Source organism: Amblyraja radiata (genome assembly GCF_010909765.2).
Source record: "Amblyraja radiata isolate CabotCenter1 chromosome 42 unlocalized genomic scaffold, sAmbRad1.1.pri SUPER_42_unloc_2, whole genome shotgun sequence".
NCBI classification, from domain to species: domain Eukaryota; kingdom Metazoa; phylum Chordata; class Chondrichthyes; order Rajiformes; family Rajidae; genus Amblyraja; species Amblyraja radiata.
Genome location: NW_022630088.1, coordinates 1,188,197 through 1,205,758, shown reverse-complemented (window position 1 = coordinate 1,205,758; position 17,562 = coordinate 1,188,197). Strand labels below are relative to the sequence as shown.

The 17,562-nt window shown below is 46.6% G+C and overlaps 2 long non-coding RNA genes across 2 annotated transcripts; one reads left to right on the top strand and one right to left on the bottom strand.

The window, feature by feature from the left end:
* Positions 1–31: 31 nt before the first annotated feature.
* Positions 32–782, bottom strand: LOC116969048. The gene is made up of 2 exons (XR_004410602.1): positions 717–782; positions 32–564 (listed from the first exon to the last, which is right to left on the bottom strand). It is a non-coding gene; the product is annotated as an uncharacterized LOC116969048 (long non-coding RNA).
* Positions 99–13,234, top strand: LOC116969051. The gene is made up of 3 exons (XR_004410605.1): positions 99–186; positions 1,954–1,957; positions 13,224–13,234. It is a non-coding gene; the product is annotated as an uncharacterized LOC116969051 (long non-coding RNA).
* Positions 13,235–17,562: the final 4,328 nt, after the last annotated feature.

Below are 17,562 nucleotides of genomic sequence, written 5' to 3'. Positions count from 1 at the left end.
TCAAATTTGCAATGATCCGAGCTGGAGGGAGTGGAATTGACAAGTGTTTATTGAGTTCTGCAAATATTAGTCATCTAGACATCCACTAACTTTCAATTTTTTTTACTATCATTAACTATTTACATTTGATTTACAAATGATAAAGCAGTAACAGACATTGCTGTGTGAATGAACAGTTTGAACAATGTTGCTGTTGTTGTCACCATCAATCCACAGCAGGAGCTGATAAAGTCACATCCGGGATCGTGCAGTTCCCCTGTCCCCCACTGGAGGGCAGCAATGGATATCCGGCATCAGCGGCAGCGCCTCGTACCCGGCTCACGTGACAGCGGGCAGGGTCGCCTCTGACCTCACAGCCCGGCCGGCCCGGGAAGCGTTGGGGTTTAAAGGGGAGGGCGGCCGTTTAAAGGGGAGTGTGGAGAATTGGCCAACAATATTCCCGTCCCCAGGGCGGTGACCTTTACACCCTGAGATGTTCACACGTCCACTCTCAGTCCGGGTCTGGGTTCCTGCAGCGACCTCAGTTCCTTCTCCCCGGTCGGACTGAACTTATTCTCCCCCAGCCTGAAACAAGTCGAGGAATAAAGAGGAAATAAACAGATGAAACAACAGTGTCAATAACAGTGACTGGGGTTGATTTTTCAACAACACTTACAGAACAAAATCACAGGAGAAGTTGCTATTTTATCACATTAAACATTAACACAAACACTCACCAGATCCGCTCCAGTCTCAGGTGGTTCAGTATGAGGACGCGGAGAGTGGGGACAGATCGGTCTGTGAGGGAGTTTTGTCCCAGCCACAGGTACGCCAGTGAGGGGTTTGTACTGAGAGCGGAAACGAGATTCTCGGCTCCAGAATCTGTGAGACCGACACTGTACAGCCTGGAGATGAGAGAGAGTGAGGGTGAGGGACACAGAGAGACAGGAGACGGTGCAAATCCCCAGTGTTTATCAGTGACACAATTACTGATCATAATAATGTTCAGACACCCAGTGACTGTAAACACAATCTCTCACAGTCTGGGACTTACCCCAGTGTCTGTATTTTACAGTCCGGGTTCCTCAGAGCCGCAGACACCAGTTTCACTCCGGAATCTCCCAGGCTGTTGTTTCCCAGTTTAAACACAAACAGACAGAGTAAGAAACAAACTGATACAAACCCAGGAGCTGAGAAAACTTCTCACAAACTGATATTTCTTGAAACACCTCCGCAAATTATTGAATAAATCTCTGTGGTTGTGGTGTTTAGTGACTCACCATTTATTCTCATTCCCCGACGACTGGGAAATGTTCCCCGTGCAGAGAACGGCGGTAGGGCAGCAGGCAACTCGCGCGACCCGGGGGAAGGGGACGACCACCGGTGACCCAGTGGAGGTGGGTAAAATAGGGGTGCCCCCCGTGCACAGTGACAGCCGCTCGGCCCCATATAAGTGGTGATGGACGGAATAACAAAATAGTGAAACAATTTTACAGTTCAGTGTTAGCGCCAAACGGACAGTTACCTCAAGTGCTGACACTTGTGCAGAGCCGGTCCCAGCCGCTGGAGACCTTCACACTGAATGCGGCAGTTCCACAGTTCGAGGTGTTTGATTGTATCACAGAGCCTGATGACATGAGACAAGACCGCACAGTCAATCGGGGTCAGTCCCAGTTTACGGAATGAAAGTGTTTCCAATGATCCCAGTGTCTGCTGAGCCAGTGCAGGATTCTGAGACTCAAACGGGTAGTGTAGCGTGTTCAGGAAGCTCCGTTTACCAGCTTCACTCCTTATGTTTCCAGCCCGGCATTTAACCTCCTCCTTCACCCAGTCAATCAATCGGTAGAGTGTTTGATGAGAGAATTGACCCAGAAACTCCTCCAGGATCCAAACTGACCGCGGGGAGGAGTGACCAGCGACAAAACGGAGAAATACTTCAAATCGCCCGTCTGTCGTGCCATGGGCTTCAATGAGGAATGTCTTGATATCTCCGCGATCTGGAGTCGCCATGAATTGTGCAAATGTGGCTACAAACTCTTGGATGGTGAGGTGCGGGAAGGTGTACACCACGCTCCGGGCTGAACCCTCTCTCTCCAAAAGTTCCATCAGGAACCCGGACAGGAACTGGGAAGGCTGCAGATTGTTTTTGATCAAATCTCCATCTGTGAACACAATGTTCTTCTTGGCCACTCCAGTGAAGGCCATCTGACCAACCCTCAGTAACACATCACAGGGGCTCTCAATCTCACGGCCGTGGTTTTTCAGGATGTTGTAAATAAAGTAGCAATATAGTTGTGTGATGGTCTTGGGAACTCGCTGCGGGTCCCAGTGTGTTTGTGTGAAGAAGGGGCCCAGTGTCAGGCTGAGGATCCAGCAGTAGGAGGGGTTGTAGCTCATGGTGTATAGGATCTCGTTCTCCTTCACGTGTTGGAAAACAGCTGCTCCCACCGACTGATCCTCAAAATACCTGGTGAAATATTCCTTCCGTTCCTCACTGACAAATCCCAGGATTTCTGCCCAGACACTGATCTCTGCCTTTTCCAGTGAATGTAACGCAGTGGGGCGGATGGTCACTAGCACGGAACACCCTGGGAGCAGTTTTTGCTGGATTAAACTGTACACAATTTCAGACACTTCACACCGGAATTCTGGATCTGGGCACTGGTGCCGAGGTTCTGTGTCTCTCTGACTGTCAGCAAAATCGATTCTACTCTTGAATTCATCCAGACCTTCGAATATAAACAGCAATCCCTCTGGGTTCTTCCAGACCTCTCACATGATATTCTTAAAGTAAGGATACTTATCCAGAATCAGTTCCCTCAGGGTTACTCTGCAGTTAATAGTGTTCAAATCCCAGAATTTGAAACTGAAGACAAAGTGGAAATGTTGGTATATTTTTCCCGAGGCCCAGTCATGAACAATCTTTTGCACCATTGTTGTTTTTCCGATCCCCGGGAATCCGGCCATTGATGCTGAACTCCCAGATCCGGAATTACTCCGGGAAAAGCTGATGTGGAACAATTGTTCAGTCGTGATTTTTTTCCAGTTTTCTCCGGAGATGTTTCTCTTGCCATTCCTCATAGTCCCGGCCTCTTGCCAGCTGCTCATGTTCCACCAGTGTCCGATCTCGAACAGTGGAGATGATTGTGAGCTCAGCGTATCAATCAAGCAGCAGGAAATCCTTAACCTTCTCCTTCACCAGGATGGTGTTCACGCTCAGTGTTTCAGTCTGTGATCGCAGAGTCTCCTTGTGTTTCTGTTGAACATCTTGCACGGGAACAAGCAGATAATGGACACAATGTTAGGTGGCTCAACTCAAACTCAACATTAAAAACTACAAGAATGAGTTCAATATCCTTGAATTAAATCAATTCACTGACTCTTTGGTTATCTACCTCTTTGGTTACACTCAGATTATCCTTCATCGGACTTTCCTCGTTTTACCTTCCTCGTTTTACCTCGTTATTCCCTCATAGTTTATCTATACTGTAAATGGTTCGATTATAATCACATATTGTCTTTCTGCTGACTGGATAACATGTCACAAAAGCTTTTCACCGTATCTCAGTACATGTGGCAATACACTAAACTAAGCTAAACCTGAATCTACAGACAAAGAAGCAATCCATAGTGAATCCCTGTGTCAGTCTAACAATTGTCTTTGATCTTCTGATTTCCCATTCTGCAAAGCTCTGAACAGTTTCAATATTACATCAATTCTAACAAGTCATTGGTGTGAACTGTACATTTCAACACTCACCTTCCATATGAGAGGGTAATTCAGTTAAACCTTCGGTGATGTTCATGTATTCTTGTGTATCAGGACCTGTTCAAATCAACGAGCATTCATTAAACCAGACTTGAATAACATTGGGGTTTTTTGGGGGGGTTTTTGGATATTTTTTTTTTTAAATAATTTTTATTAGAAGTACAGTAAATTACAGTAATACACATCACATATATCTTATTACATTTGTTGTACCACTTCGTTTTTCGAGCTTTAAAAAAAGTAGAAATAAAAGAAGTAAGAAAAGTGAGCGAGAGTCGTGAAGGTGCAGGAAAGTGTTGGGAAAAGAGAGCCCCTTAGAGAAGAGGTTAGAGAAGGAAGTAAAGAAAGGAAATAGACCCTAGAAAGAAAACTAAAAAAGGAGAAACAATCGCTCTATTATAACACAAAACTCCGCAAAAAAGGATATACCAACCGTGTTTTTTTTTTGTACCCCCCATTACCAGATCCTGGTACCATTTATTTTTTTAATTACTATTGCACCTTATGGTTGTAATAGTTCCATAAATGCAGACCACGTCTTTTGGAAGTGGTCTGCTTTGCCTGCTAGGAGGAGTCTCATCTATACAATACAATACAATACAATTCAATTTATTGTCATTTGGACCCCTTGAGGTCCAAACGAAATGTCGTTTCTGCAGCCATACATTACAAACAAATAGACCCAAGACACAACATAATTTACATAAACATCCATCACATTGCTGTGATGGAAGGCCAACAAAAACTTATCTCTCCACTGCACTCTCCCCCCCGATGTTAGAGTCAAAGCCCCCGGCGGGCGATGGCGAATTGTCCCGCGGCCATTAAAGCCACGCCGGGTGATGCAAGGTCGCACACCGGGTTCTAGATGTTAGAGCCCCCGGCGTGCACTCGCAGTCCCGCGGCCATTCCAAGCCGCGCGGGGCGGTGCTGTAAGGCACCGCTCCAGGAGCTCTTCAACCCCGCAACTCGGGCGGGAGAAGTCGCCGTTGCGGAAGCCCCGAAAAGCGGTCTCCCTCCAGGGACCCGCGGGCTCCCGGTGCCGCCATCCGCCAAACCCGCAGTTGCAGCCACCGAACCTCCGGAGGTCGGGTCGCAGCAGCGTCCACCACCGCTCCACCCGCTCTGGACTCGGCCAGCTCCGCGACGGTGAGGCGAGTAGTCGGCACCACAGCTCCCGGTCTTCCTGTTGGAGGCCGCTCCTCGTTGCAGCCCCAACGACAACGGAGACCCGACAAAGAAAAGGTCGGGTCTCCCGTGCAGGGAGAGATTTAAAAGTTACCCCCTCCCCCCCCCCCCCCCCACACCACCCCTCCCCCCCCCCCCCCCACACCACCCCTCCCCCCCCCCCCCCACACACATACCCCAACAAAAAATAACAAAAACTACATAAAAACATAGACATAAAATAATAAAAACGCAGACGGACTGCAGAGGCCGCTGCTGACGAGAGTCGCGCCGCCGAGGTGTAATGTTTCGAACATGTTTGAAATCCACATTTTTATTGTTGGTATTGGAGCGTTTTTCCAGAATTTGAGTATAAGCTTTTTTCCCCATTATTAGCCCGTAATTAAGTAAGTTCTTTTGAAACACGTTCAGTTCGGGGTTACCTTCCGATATTCCAAAAATGATCCATTCTGCTTTTGGTACAATTCTTATTTTAATTAGAATAACATTGTTAACTGCAGAGTTTCAATGTGATATTCAGTTCAGTGTGTTGATTTACCGTACCGAGCTCCTGGATTTCTTTCAGTATTTTGTCCAGCTTTGGTAATTCATTCTGCATTTTCACAAAGGATTCCCACATCACCCGCTGGGCACAGTTACCCTTCTCCATCACCAGACTGAGCAAGAGTGTGAAACTGTCTCTGCGCTTTCCTACTTTGAAGAACAACAATGAATATGTGGAGAAGTGGCTGAGACAATGCTAATGGGGAGGGAATAAACTGTTCAGTGATTGGATATTCTGGTAGCTTTGAGCATATTGACAGGCATTGGATTGCATCTTCATGCACCCATGACACTGTGCTGACAAACTGTGTACCCCCAGAGTCCTGACAGCATGAAACTCGCTTCACACCTGGCAGTGTCCGAGAACACTGCAGAGTTCAACACGGGAACAGGCCATTCAGGCCAATGATGGCTGTGTTGAAATTGATGTGAAATTAATCCAATTCCTTTTGGCCTCACATGGACTGCATCCCACTAGGAATGGACGCGTCCAGTCCAACCTGCATTTCTTCCCGCTCTGCATTTTGAAGCTATTATGTTCTTTCATCTACATTCTTACCCTCTGTGAGCTGGCATTCACTAATTGACCAGATAACTTCTTTATTTCTATACCTACCCCCAGTTTTACCCAATCAAAGACATTCCCCTCTTGAACATTTCCTGCAGCTCATCCCCTACTTTCACTGCACATTAACTCGGCTTCTCTTCCCACTGATGCATAAATAACTGACCTGCTGAATATTTTGTTTATATTGTAGACTAGACTAAGTGGGACCCGTTGGGTCCCATATTCACATGGGAGGGCTAGGCCCCCAATGCAATATTCCACCTCTCAACTAATTTGAATATTGGTGGCCAGTGGGGGGGGGGGGCTTTCTGGTGCGCTGGTATGGGTGTTGTGGGCCAAAGGGACTGGTTTCCAGAGGGGTAGTATGGACATTGTGGACCGAATGGATACTTGGGCTGGCAGCTCAGTCACTCCGACCTGGTAGGCTGGCAGCTCAGTCACTCAGGCCTGGTAGGCTGGCAGTTCAGTCAATCGGGTCTGGTGGGCTGGCAGCTCAGTCACTCGGGCCTGGTGGGCTGGCAGCTCAGAAACTGCCAGAAATTCTGCCCAAAACAGGTGAGAGACTCTGTGTGCGAGACAAGGGGGGAGAGGGTGGAGAATCAATTTTAGACATTTTTTCATCTTTTTCTGCAGATCACAGCAATGAAGGAGGAAAGTCTATCCTGGCGTGGATCTCACAGGGAGCCGACGAAGGGAGGGACAAATAATAATAATAATAATAATGGATGGGATTTATATAGCGCCTTTCTAATACTCAAGGCGCTTTACATCGCATTATTCATTCACTCCTCAGTCACACGCGGTTGTGGTAAGCTACGTCTGTAGCCACAGCTGCCCTGGGGCAGACTGACGGAAGCGTGGCTGCCATTCCGCGCCTACGGCCCCTCCGACCACCACCAATCACTCACACAGATTGGTGAGGGATAATACTTGCAGGGGGCATATTTACTGATGGGCCGGGGGGGCTCCTCCTGGGCTAGTACAGGCCTAATAGGCTGAAGGGACTCTTTATTTAAAAAAAAGAGTGAAATCTCAGTGAAAGGCACTTTTTCTGGACTTTACCTGGTCTTTATGGCCAAAATGCTCCTCCTGGGCTAATACGGGTATTTTGGGCAAAAGTGACTGGTTTTTCGGCTTATAGGGGCCTTGTGGACCGAAATGAGTGGTTATAGGCAGGCCAAACAACTCAATGCATTTTAATTTTATTCATTTCCAGTTCTATTGCAGTGTCAAGCACAGGGCAGGCCAAACAACTCATTGCATTTTCATTTCATTTCATTTAATCTCCATTTCCATTGCAGTGTCAAGCACAGCGGAGGCCGAACAACTCATTGCATTTTCATTTCATTTCATTTAATCTCCATTTCCATTGCAGTTTCAAGCACAGGGCAGGCCAAACAACTCACTGCATTTTCATTTCATTTCATTTAATCTCCATTTCCATTGCAGTTTCAAGCACAGGGCAGGCCAAACAACTCATTGCATTTTCATTTCATTTCATTTAATTTCCATTTCCATTGCAGTTTCAAGTACAGGGCAGGCGAAACAACTCATTGTATTTTCATTTCATTTCCATTTCCATTGCAGTTTCAAGCACATGGCAGGCTAAACAACTCATTGCATTTTTATTCCATTTCATTTCCATTTCCATTGTAGTTTCAAGCACAGGGCAGGCCAAACAACTCATTGTATTTTCATTAAGAGATAACAAATCATTTATTGCAAGTACATTGCAGACTCACAGTTCAGTTGACACAGGTTAGAATCACAGTTGTGGACTCTCCCTCACGATCTTCCAAAGTGACTGACTGACGTCCGGCATCCGCGGCCTTATACCCCTGCTCCCCCCCCCCCCCACCCCTGGAAGGGGCGTTACCTACATCATGGTGATTGACAGGCGAGAGGTCCAATCAGCTGATCTCACGATTTTCTAAACATTCTTAATTTATTTATTATTTCACCGATCGGAAAAATACTTGGGGATGCTGCAGCGGAGGAGGACTGCGAGTAAGATGGCCAAAAATCATAGCGATATAGGGTCGCGTTTTTTTTTTAATCAATTAACAACGTAGGCAGGAAGTGGTCAAGATGAGGCTTTTAGTAATATAGATTTTAGCATATGTACTTTTGTTTATTTTATTTGTCAATTGAGTGATAAGTGAACAGTTTAATGTCTTAGAGTAATCCAGCAGGTCAGACAGCATATTTAAATACTAGTGTAGCACATTGTGTGTTGTTTGCCACTTTGGTGGCAAAAACAGGAAAGAGGACTATTATCTGAATGGTGGCCGATTAGAAAAAGGGGAGATGCAACGAGACCTGGGTGTCATGGTACACCAGTCATTGAAATAAGGCATGCATGTGCAGCAGCCAGTGAAGAACGCGAATGGTATGTTAGCATTCATAGCAAAAGGATTTGAGTATAGGAGCAGGGAGGTTCTACTGCAGTTGTACAGGGTCTTGGCGAGACCACACCTGGAGTATTGCGTACAGTTTTGGTCTCCTAATCTGAGGAAAGACATTCTTGCCATAGAGGGAGTACAGAGAAGGTTCACCAGACTGATTCCTGGGATGTCAGGACTTTCATATGAAGAAAGACTGGATAGACTCGGCTTGTACTCGCTAGAATTTAGAAGATTGAGGGGGGATCTTATAGAAACTTACAACATTCTTAAGGGGTTGGACAGGCTAGATGCAGGAAGATTGTTCCCGATGTTGGAGACGTCTAGAACAAGGGGTCAAAGTTTAAGGATAAGTGGGAAATCTTTTAGGACCGAGATGAGAACAACATCTTTCACACAGAGAGTGGTGAATCTCTAGAATACTCTGCCACAGAAGGTAGTTGAGACCAGTTAATTGGCTATATTTAAGGGAGTTAGATGTGGCCCTTGTGGCTAAAGGGATCAGGGTGTATGGAGAGAAGGCAGGTACAGGATACTGAGTTGGATGATCAGCCATGATCATATTGAATGGCGGTGCAGGCTCGTGCAGGCTCGAAGGGCCGAATGGCCTACTCCTGCACCTATTTTCTATGTATCTATGTAAGCTCATCCAATAACAAGTTATTACTTATCTATGGAGCGTCAGCTGTTTTTTTCAATCTTGGCTTCTTCATGGCCTTGAAAGAAGCACATGTTATTACTGCAGGGTTCCATCTTAATGTATTTGTTGAAAAGGCAACCTGTCCTGCATATTGTGTTCCATGTACAGTGGCTTGCAAAATATTCATACCCCTTGAACTTTTCCACATTTTGTCACGTTATAACCACAAACGTAGATGTATTTTATTGGGATTTTATGTGATAGACCAACACAAAGTGGCGTATAATTGTGAAGTGGAAGGAAAATGATACATGGTTTTCAAATTTTTTAACAAATAAAAAACTGAAAAGTGTGGCGTGCAAAAGTATTCAGCCCCCCTGAGTCAATACTTTGTAGAACCACCTTTCGCTGCAATTACAGCTGCAAGTCTTTTGGGGTATGTCTCTACCAGCTTTGCACATAGAGACTGAAATGTTTGCCCATTTTTATTTGCAAAATGGCTCAAGCTCAGTCAGATTGGATGGAGAGCGTCTGTGAACAGCAATTTTCAAATCTTGCCAGAGATTCTCAATTGGATTTAGGTCTGGACTTTGACTGGGCCATTCTAACACATGAATATGCTTTGATCTAAACCATTCCATTGTAGCTCTGGCTGTATGTTTAGGGGCATTGTCGTGCTGGAAGGTGAACCTCCGCCCCAGTCTCAAGTCTTTTGCAGACTCTAACAGGTTTTCTTCCAAGATTGCCCTGTATTTGGCTCCATCCATCTTCCCATCAACTCTGACCAGCTTTCCTGTCCCTGATGAAGAAAAGCATCCTCACAGCATGATGCTGCCACCACCATGTTTCACAGTGGGGATGGTGTGTTCAGGGTGATGTGCAGTTAGTTTTCCGCCACACATAGCGTTTTGCATTTAGGCCAAAAACTTCAATTTTGGTCTCATCTAACCAGAGCACCTTCATCCACATGTTTGCTGTGTCCCCCACATGGCTTGTGGCAAACTGCAAACGGGATTTCTTATGGCTTTTTTTCAACAATGGCTTTCTTCTTGCCACTCTTCCATAAAGGCCCGATTTGTGGAGTGCACGACTAATAGTTGTCCTGTGGACAGATTCTCCCACCTGAGCTGTGGATCTCTGCAGCTCCTCCAGAGTTACCATGGCTGCTTCTCTGATCAATGCTCTCCTTGCCCGGCCTGTCAGTTTAGGTGGACGGCCATGTCTTGGTAGGTTTGCAGTTGTGCCAACTCTTTCCATTTTCGGATGACAGGTTGAACAGTGCTCCGTGAGATGTTCAAAGCTTGGGATATTTTTTATAACCTAACACTGCTTTAAACCTCCACAACGTTATCCCTGACCCGTCTGGTGTGTTCCTTGGGCTTCATGATGCTTTGTCCACTAATGTTCTCTAACAAACCTCTGAGGCCTTCACAGAACAGCTGTATTTATACCGAGATTGTATTACACACAAGTGGACTCTGTTTACTAATTAGGTGACTTCTGAAGGTAATTGGTTGCACTGGATTTTATTTGGGGGTATCAGAGTAAAGGGGGCTGAATACTTTTGCACGCCACACTTTTCAGTTTTTTATTTGTAAAAAAATGTGAAAACCATGTATCATTTTCCTTCCACTTCGCAATTATACGCCACTTTGTGTTGGTCTATCACATAAAATCCCAATAAAATACATTTACGTTTGTGGTTGTAACGTGACAAAATGTGGAAAAGTTCAAGGGGAATGAATACTTTTGCAAGCCACTGTAAATTTACAAAGTCATTCAGACTTGGCACCCAGCCATTCTTCTGTTCTAATAGACCGTGCTTTTGTAGAAGAACAACTCCATTTTAGAATTGATTCTTCCCCCTAATGCCGTCAGTTCTGGGACAGGAAACAGAGGTCACCGTGTTCCTTCCACTTACCCCGTGTTCTTGGTCATTGAAACATCCCTCCCATTTCATCATGAAGCCGAGACTGGCAACCCCTTCTTCAATCGCCTGTTTCAGTCTCTCCGGATAGAATTTTGTCAGCTGGAACAATTGGTAGTTGCTCTACTGTGTCAGTAGCTCAGAGAATGTAGGCGTTACATCTGTGTATTCAAAGAGAGAAACTTAACACCATCTGACTCAGTCCCCTTGGCTCCAGCTACAACAGCAACCCTCATCCTGACTGTTCCTGCCCCCTAATTAGAATGATCAAAACAGAATATCGGAATAAGACAATGTGCTGGATGGAACTCAGGGGGTCAACCATAATCTCTGGAGAATATGGATAAGTGACGTTTCAAGTCTGGACCTTTCTTCAGGCTGATTGTGGTGGAGATGAGTGGGCAGAAATGTAGACAAGAAGAGGGACAGATCAAAGCCTGTTAAGTAAGGTGGATGCAGGTGAGGGGAGTTTTTGATAGGCTGATAATTGGAGAAAGACCAGAGATGAAAAGACAGGTGTGAAACAAAAGGAGTGAAGAGTTGCAAATAGTGAAGCGAGATGAATTAATGTAAGTGGAAAGGGAGGAGAGAAGGGAGAAATCTGCACGAGGAGTAAAAACGGTTAGCAACCGGAAAAAGTATAAGTGTTCGGCAAAACAGTCGCCGAGTCCATGCTTTGTCTTGCCAATTGCCAACCATTTTAACTCTCTTCACATTCCCCCAGCAACCTCACTGTCTTTGGACACTTGCTCACTGGAGGAATAGCACCTCAAATTCCGCTTGGCTAGCCTACAATCCAATGGTATGAACAGTGAATTCTCCAATTTTAAGTAACACTTCAAACCGCACACCCGCATTATCCCCACCCCCCCCCCCCCACCCTCTCCGCTGTTTCGCACCGATTTAACTTCTCCCCATTTCCTGCTGTTATGGTTCAATGTTCTTAAACAGACGAGAACGCAAATAAAATCAGTGATCATATAGTACAAACTTTATTTCACCAGGCGGGTGTGGTAAAACTCTTTACAGTATGCAGATTACAGACTATACAGTTCTCATCCACACAAAGGGGCTAATTACATATTAATAACCAACGATTCAGCAATACCGTATCTAAAGATCATAGTACAGCCTCTTGCTTCTTAAGATCGACAGCTTCTTCTGACCGAGGAAGGGTTACCCATATATGGTTATATGAGAAGGCTATATTTCTGCAGAACAAGCATTTTGTTTTTTTCTACTTCATCACGCACATTATGATCTTATAGAACAAAGGCTAGTGCCAAGAATCTGAAAATTTCTCTAATGTTTATATTATAGAGGAGACATTCATGAAGCTGTGCTTGTTATCTTGCTTATGTTATTGGAAAGGGAACATCAACATTGTGTTAGCTTTGTTACTGAAAGCAAAGGTTAGTGCGTTTCGCTGGCTTTGCAATTTAACAGGGGAAGGTTAAAGCTTGTCTCAGTTTCAGGTGAATCCAATTTGTAAGTTTAAATCTTTTTTTTAATTTCCACAATGCCTCTTATATTCCTTTCTTTATTTTCACAATCTCCAACACTCAATCCTTCAGCCGAGACCCTGGATTTTTCATCTCTAGCCTTTGTTCAACCACCTACCTTTCAAAAATAACTTCCTCAATAATATCCATCTCACTTGCCAGGCTTTGTGATGCTGCTCCTCTCTGTCAGCTTATGGCTGCACTCTACAATCAATGTGAAGGATCGGGGAGGCTGAGGCAGCATGTGAGCAGGGGAGGGTTGGATAGCGTCGGACCTGGGGAGGAGGTGACAGTGTGACCCAGGGAGTATGGGCCACAGGGGGATGGGACAGTGTGTGACCCGGGAAGGGTGGGCACCGGGGGAATGTGATGATCTCCAAAGCCGGTGTTCGGACAGAGAACAAATCACAGCAAAAACACAGTAGATGAATGCACTGATGAAGAGGTGCAGATGCAGTTATCACCTGAGGCAACACTGTAGTTGATGCCAACTAACCTTCCCGGGATTATCTTCCACATGCACGAATTTTCCAGCCTACTCATGGATAATGGAAACGCCTTGCAATTGCTCTCCTTCAACCAGGTCTGTACCACCCATCACCATCGCTCTACTCTCTGTGGTCTCATGCTCCCTGGCTTCAATGATACTTTGTCATGTGTACCCAGGTTCAGTGATCATCCTCCTGTACACGAGGATTAGAAGAGGAATGGATACACTATCTATTATATACTTGACTGTAGGACCCGTTGGGTCCCAGCTTCACATGGGAGGGCTGGTCCCCCAACGCAATATTCCACCTCTCCACCAATTCCAATATTGGCCGCCAGTGGGGGGTGGGGGGGGGGGGGGGGGGGGGGGCGGGGAGGACGCTTTCTGGAGCACTAGTATGGGTGTTGTGGGCTGAATGGACTGGTTTCCAGAGGACTAGTATAGGCATTGCGGGCCAAATGGATTATTCGGCTGGTGGCTCAGTCACTCAAGCCTGGTGTGTTGGCAGCTCACTCACTCAAGGCTGGTGGTCTGGCAGTTGACTCACGGCTATTCCTTGAAATGCCACTTCAAGCAGGGTGCAAGGCCACCAAATTCAAGTCCAGTTTCATTGCACTTCAAGCCGGATGCAAGGCCACCAAATTTGTGTTCAGCTTCCTGCCACTTCAAGCAGGGTGCAAGGCCACCAAATTCGAGTGCAGTTTCCTGCCACTTCAAGCAGGGTTCAAGGACACCGAATTCGAGTGCAGTTTCCTGCCACTTCAAGCAGGGTGCAAGGCCACCAAATTCCAGTCCAGCGTCTTACCACTTCAATCAGGGTGCAAGGCCACCAAATTCGAGTGCAGTGTCTTACCACTTCAAGGAAGGTGCAAGGCCACCAAACTCGAATGCAGTGTCATACCACTTCAAGCAGGGTGCAAGGCCACCAAATTCAAATGCCGTTTCATACCACTTCAAACAAGGCGCAAGGCCACCAAAATCAAGTGCAGTTTCATACCACTTCAAGCAGAGTGCATGGCCACCAAATTCATTTATTTTTCATCGATGGGAAAAATCCTCGGCACCTGATGAGCGGAGGGGGACTCTGAGCAAGATGGACAAAAATCACAGCCGTACATGGTAGCGTTTTCCCTAAAATCAATATACAGCGCAAGCAGGGTCAAGATTAGGCTTTTAATTATATAGAAGGCGAGGCAACTTGAGCATTCTCAAACCAACTTTTCAATTAGGCAACTGAGGCACCTCCACACTTGTGGGTTTTATAGTCCTACCCCCTCCCACCATAAGGGGCATGGTATTCATGACGTGATTGACAGGAGAGAGAATCTCAACATTTTTTAAACATTAATGTATTTTATTTTTAATCGATGGGATAAATCCTCGTCCTGGGCAGCGGAGGGGGACTCTGAGTAAGATGGCCAAAAATCCCAGCCGTAAGTGGTAGCATTTTCTGTAAAATCAATATGCAGTGCAACCAGGAAGTTGTCAAGATCAGAGTTTTAATAATTTAGATAATAGATTAATGCACAGTCTTTTACCCAGAAGAGGAGAATCAAGAAACAATGATATAGGTTTCAGGTGGGGTTGGGGATTTGATGGTGAAATCGGTACATGGATAGGATAGGTTTAGAGGGACATGGGCCTTACGCAGGCTTGTGGGACTATAGTAGATCGGCCATGTTGTGTGACATGTCTAAGGTGGGCCGAAGAGCCTTGTTCCATGCCGTGTGCCTCTATGACACTGAGGCACAACTTGAACCATAATAACTCCAACAGTGCAGACTACACAGAGTCCAAACACAAGAGTCGCCACGTTTTACTCGCCATCTTATACTCTTCACTTTCTCAGAAAGCCTCTCCCCAGTCACTGCATTAATGCAATCTTCAATGAGGATGATTCGTCACCTCTACGATCACTCCGTCTGTCCTTTCAACTACAGCCTGCAGGTTCACAGATCAGGAAGGTTTAGAAGGGTATGGACCAAATGCAGGCAGGTGGGACCAGTGCAGATGGGGCATCTTGGGCCGAGGAGCCTGTTTCCTTCCAGTACGAGTCTAAGACTTTATGATTTGGATTAATGAAGCCACACCTGGAGATAATACATAGAACCTTGAATAGTGCAGCACAGGAACTAGCCCTTGAGATCCCCCATATCTACACCAACAATATTGTGCCAATTTGATCTAATCCCATATACCTGCTCATGGACTGGATCCTCTGTTCCCTGACTGTGTCAGTCATGTGTCAGTCTAAACAGCGTTTCCACCACCTCCTCATGCAGGACCTTCCAGGAACCGAGCAAAGTCTGTGTAAAAATCTAGTCCAGCCTGTCCCCTTTAAACATTCCTCTCTCCAGTCAGAGACATCCCCACCCTGGGAACAAGACTGACTATATCTATGCCCCTTATATTCTATACTTCTATTACATGGCCGTCCGAAGGGGAGGTGCGTTGGGTGCGACCGCATCCCCTTTTTTTACCCAGAGTAAGAAAAAAACCCCGAGGGGAAAAAAAAAAAAAAACAAGCCGGGGGAGACGATCTGCCCGCCCGGTCCAGCGTCTCCATCCGCGGCGTCGGGACCTCACCAACGGCTTGCCTGGCGACCAGGAGACCGTCCTCCCATCGCCTGGCGGGAGTGGCTGAATCTGAACCCAGCAGCTGTAACCCCAACACCAGATGCCGCTGCGGTGGGGCCCGCTCCCCTCGCCTTCCCCCGCCACCGGGATGCAAGCCATCTTCCCCCCACGCCACCCCTGCTGACCCACGCCACCCCCGCTGACCCCCGCTGGGCTAACGGCACCCCGCTGGGCCCACGCTACCCCCGCTGTGCCCATACCGCCCCCGCTGGGCCTACGCCACCCCCGCTGGGCCCACACTACCCCCGCTGGGCCCATGTCACCTTCATCTTCGTCCCCCCGCCAGAAAGAAGGGGGGATGTGGGAGGGGGAGAGAGAGATGGAAAGGGAAGAGAGGGAGAGAGATGGGGGAGGGAAGAGGGAAAGGGGGATTGTCTTTAGTGAGATAGCAAAATTAAGGTAGGTTTTAGAGCTACCCCCGCTCTTTGGACAATTGTCAGCTGACGAACTACCTGAATGAGTTTTACTGCAGGTTTGAAAATCAGAAACGTAACCCTGGTACCCCCTCCCCAACAAACACAGCCAGACCCCAGTCTGCAAAGAATGGACCGTGCACGCTCTCCTTCCCATTCACCACTTCACACCTACTTAAGGCAAGACTCCAGTAAAGGCTTGAAAGGCTTGTGCTGACCAAGCTGAAAAATATCACAATCCCTCTGCTGGACCCTCTGCATTGTGCATATTGGGCCAATAGATCTGTGGATGACGCAGTCAATCTGCACCTGCATGTCATCCTCCAGCACCTAGACCACCAGGGGACCTATGCGAGGATTTTGTTTGTTTATTTTAGCTCTGCATTCAACACCATTGTGCCAGAGCTAGTACGCTCCAAACATTCTGAGTTGACTGTGCCTGAACCCCTCTGTCGGTGGATCATCAGCTTTCTGACTGACAGGAAGCAGCATGTGAGACGGGAAAGCATATCTCGGACCCGCAAACGCTCAGCATAGGAGCACCGCAACATGCGTACTCTCACCTCTCCTCTACTCTCGCCACATCAATGACAGCACCTCCACAGACACCTCTGTCAAGCTTCTCAAGTTTGCGGACGACACAACCCTGATTGGACTGATCCAGTGGGGATATCTGTACTCTTTTCAATTTGACATCTTTCCTATATCATGGTGCCAGAACAGAACACAATATTCTAAATGCGGTCTCACCAACGTCTTATACAACTGCAACATGACCTCACAACTTCTATACTCAATACTCTGACTGATGAAGGCCAAAGTGTCAAAATACGTTTTGACCACCTGCGATAAGAAATTCATGCACAAGGGGTCACAGCTTAATGATAGAGGGGAAATCCTTTAGGACCGAGATGAGAAAAACATTTTTCACACAGAAAGTGGTGAATCTCTGGAACTCTGTGCCGCAGAAGGTAGTTGAGGCCAGTTCATTGGCTATATTTAAGAGGGAGTTAGATGTGGCCCTTGTGGCTAAAGGGATCAGGGGGTATGGAGAGAAGGCAGGTACGGGATACTGAGTTGGATGATCAGCCATGATCATATTGAATGGCGGTGCAGGCTCGAAGGGCCGAATGGCCTACTCCTACACCTATTTTTCTATGTTTCTATGTTTCCAGGAACCATGCAACCATCAACCATTCCTCTGCCCACCTGGCTAATTGATCCAGATCCTGCTGCAATCTTTCACAGCCATCTTCACTATATGCAAAACCACTCACTTCTGTATCATCAGCAAACTTGCTAATCTTGCCCTATTCTGTTACGTTTCAAAAAGTGCTGGAGTAACTCAGCGCGTCAGGCTGAGTATGGAGGTTGGGAGGTCATGTTGCAGTTGCATAAGAAGATGGTGAAGCCGCATTCAGAGCATTGTATTCAGTTCTGGGCACCATGTTATAGGAAAGATGTCATCAAACTGGAAAGGACACAGTGAAGGTTTACGAGGATG